The 3,727-nt window shown below is 44.8% G+C and overlaps 1 pseudogene; it reads right to left on the bottom strand.

Annotated features, from left to right (window-relative positions):
- LOC117459443 (echinoderm microtubule-associated protein-like 6) overlaps nt 1–2,579 on the bottom strand; it is a 23,892-nt pseudogene extending 21,313 nt beyond the window's left edge.
- Between the last annotated feature and the right edge of the window lie 1,148 nt (nt 2,580–3,727).

Genomic DNA, 3,727 nt, shown 5'->3' with positions numbered 1-3,727 from the left:
TTAAATCACAGCTAAATCTGCCTCTTTTCGGTGCATACGGCAGTCATAAAGCAGATTAATTCAACACTTTGCTTAATGCACAAGCATCCTGTTTTATAGCCTGCCCATAAAATGCTAACTTTGTTCTAACATAATACATTTTGGGATAATAAATTGACTTGAGAGACATGTATTTGAGTTTTCCTCAGTGGCTAAGTTGTGTGTGAACTTCGTGTACATCAGATGTGTTGCGTCTCGCTCTTTTTCAGCCACCAATCAAGTGACTGAACCAAAGTGATACATTACAATAATTATCATCTTAATTTGTCCTTCCCCTCCTTTGTCCTGCTCTCAACGTGTGTGTGTGTGTGTGTGTGTGTGTGTGTGTGTGTGTGTGGCACTATTATTCTATGACCTTTAAGTTGATGTATGAGTGTCCTTTTATGACAAAAGCCATCTGTTGGCCCCTCACACACAGATAGGTGTGCTGGGTGAATCACATCATGCATCATTCATCTGGCTCACTGTGTGTGTGTGTGTGTGTGTGTGTGTGTGTGTGTGTGTGTGTGTGTGTGTCACCTGTCCGTCAGCGCTGAATGCGAGGCAGGCGATGCCGTGTGTGTGTCCTTCGCGCAGCAGAGAGACGGTGGTCACGGTGAAGGAGTCCCACACACACACGTAGGGTTCCTTGCCCACCTGACCCGTGGCCACCAGGGAGCGCTCAGGGTGCAACGCCAGGCTGGAGGGGGGGGGGGATAGACTTAGATAAAACTACCTGAGCGATGACCAAAACCAAACTGAAAATGAACACAAAGAGAAACGATTGGACCCCCAAGGGGCACAACACACACAAATGCCCCTTTCACACCAGCGCCTTTTCAGCTCCGGCTCGGAGCTAGAGCCTGAAAAGCGCCGGGTTTTCCAGTTCACACCGGAGCTGCGCCGGCTCTTAGCTCCGGAATCCGCTTCATTTCCAGCTCCAAAAAATTGTCGGTCCAGAGGCAAGAGCTTTGGAGCTAAGAGGTGACGTCGCTTACGTCTCTCTTACGTCGAGGCGTGCAGGAAACTAAACCCACCTCCCATGGGTCGACTGTCAGCCTGCCTACAAGCAGTAGTGCCTATAAACACACTTTATAAAGTCAGGCAACACTAACCAGGCTTCGTGTGGTTCTGTTTATTTGTGCCTTACTTTGACCATCCGTTCGCTGTTATCGATCATTGTGGAGAGAGGCAGACGTGTTGTTTTGTATTATTGCAGCTATCGGATGCAAGTAGTCAGTTTAGCTTCGGTTGCTATGCCAACATCACCCGTTTTATACCAGAGAAACTTTCATAACAGCGTTGTGATACCAAACAGTGTCAATTCAGACTGACACACATTCACTTAGGCTAAGGGGAACTGGGGATATGCATCAGCTGCTTGTGTGAGTCGGACAGTGAATACTTTAGAGCGGCCGCTGCAGTGGGAGCTAACCGGGAGCTAACGGGAGAATACACTCCTGTGGAAGAGCGGCACTGCAGCGGTCGGTAAATGCTGCAGAAACACATTAATAAACAATGAACCACGGCACTCTGGAGAAAAGTATAAGGTTGGAGAAGTCGTTATTCAATTTATTCTGGCTTCGTGTGATTAAAAGCAACACGATCATCGACCCGACGCAGTTGTTGTTGTTGTTGTTGTTGTTGTTGTTGTTGTGAGCTGCCGTTGGGGGGCAAATCAGCGATGTAAACGGTGACGTCATGACGCAGCAAGGGCAGCTCTGGGGCGCCAGTGGGCGGTGTGCACAGAGCGGGAGCTGAAAAGGGAAACCGGAGCTGAACCAGAAAAGCTCCCGCTCGGAGCTAGAAACTGAAAAGCGCTGGTGTGAAAGCCGCAACAGAGATGTAAAAGGAGTAAAAGGAGCACGGTGTGCAAAATGACACAGAGACAGATAATATGGCCAAAGAGAGACACAAAACTACTGCAAAAGTAACACATCAACTAATTAGAGACAGAATATACCTGGAAATGATACAAAAAGTGCACACAATTATCTACAACTAGACTCAAAAGAACCAAAAATAGTAACACAATGACTAGAGACTCTAAACAGACTAAAAGAGTCTAAATACAACCACAAAAATGTTTTATTTTCTGTCTGTTAACTTCAAATATGACACAAAAATGTGATGTGTCCTGAGATCCACTTTTAGTTCAAACAAAGCACTTTTTATAAACCTGTCTCTCTCCCTCGCTATCTCTCGGGGAGTCAGAGTGTGTTTTACAAAGAGATCGCTATAAAGACACTCACTTCTTAATGGCATCATTATGAACACACACACACACACACACACACACACACACACACACACACACACACACACACACACACACACACACACACACACACACACACACACACACACACACACACACACACACACACACACACACACACACACACACACACACACACACACACACACACCTCTACACTCTGTTGATGGAGTAATGATCCCTGATGTTTGATGTGTGTGTGTGAGTGTGTGTGTGTGTGTGTGTGTGTCAGAAGTGACCTTGGCGTCTCCCTCTTCACTTCACTGAGCAGCAGATTTGACATCAACGGACCTTTTGTTTATGTATTATAATATAAGCCATCACAGGTTTCTAAAACACCCTCACACTTACTTAACACTTCAATACATGATAGCAATATATTAATTATAATCATTTTAATAAATATTATGTTTACAAATGTTCATATGTAGTTTTTTATTCATAAACGCAATTGTACTTTGGCAACAGATGACAAATAGTGTGCCAATATAGTGAATGTGTGTGTGTGCGTGTGTGCGTGCGTGCGTGTGTGTGTGTGTGTGTGTGTTAAACATAGAACAGAAATAGAAACAGGTGTGTCAGCCACAAAGCCCCATTGATGCTGTCTGCTCTGCACATACACTCACTCACCCACAAACACCCACCCACCCACACACACACGCCCCTCATCCACAACCAGCCAGCCAATGGGCCTTCCTGCTGCCTTGGTTGCCATGACAACTCCATCGTCAATGGCAGTAGAGGCTGAGACAACTGAAGAGTCAAGGTCAAACATCACAAAACACACACACATACACACACACACCTGCCATCATCTCTCTGTTTCCTGATACATGACAACTTCCTTTAAAAAAATATAGTCATCATTATTTATCAGAAGCTTTTCTTTTGTTTCTACAAATGTAAGACATAGGGCTTTTATTTTGAAAGTATCAACATGCTTGTGTGTGTGTTTCAGATTGTTTTCTTCTCATACTGCCTGTGCTGCAGCACCTCTTTTCACCAAGCCCCCAGGAAGTGCGCCGGACTCTGAGGAAAATATTCGTTGTGGCCAAACGGCGGTACTACACTTCCGTATCAGTCGCTGGGCCCGGAAAGACTTTTTCCCATTGACTAACATCGGGAAAGAGTGATCTGTAAATCGTTGGATACTTTTTTTTAAACTAAATAAACTACCCAGTAAGAACATTTGCATAGCCCTTATTAAAAACATTCAGTCCTCAAGTTGTAAAATGTGCTAATAATGTTATTCTGAGATATTTTCATCTGCATTATGAACGCAGATCCAACCCATGGGACCGCGCCGCCCGGCACGTTCATGTGACGTGTTCAGTACTACCTTTACCCATGGATGCACAATAAGAACGGATTATATGATTATATGAATACTTTCGTGACGTTTCGCTCTCTCAAAAGTTGGGCCATTTTGTC

This window comes from Pseudochaenichthys georgianus, chromosome 15 (genome assembly GCF_902827115.2).
Source record: "Pseudochaenichthys georgianus chromosome 15, fPseGeo1.2, whole genome shotgun sequence".
In the NCBI taxonomy this organism is placed as follows: domain Eukaryota; kingdom Metazoa; phylum Chordata; class Actinopteri; order Perciformes; family Channichthyidae; genus Pseudochaenichthys; species Pseudochaenichthys georgianus.
The sequence above is the reverse complement of the archived record's forward strand: the minus strand, read 5'-3'. Positions and strand labels throughout refer to the sequence as shown.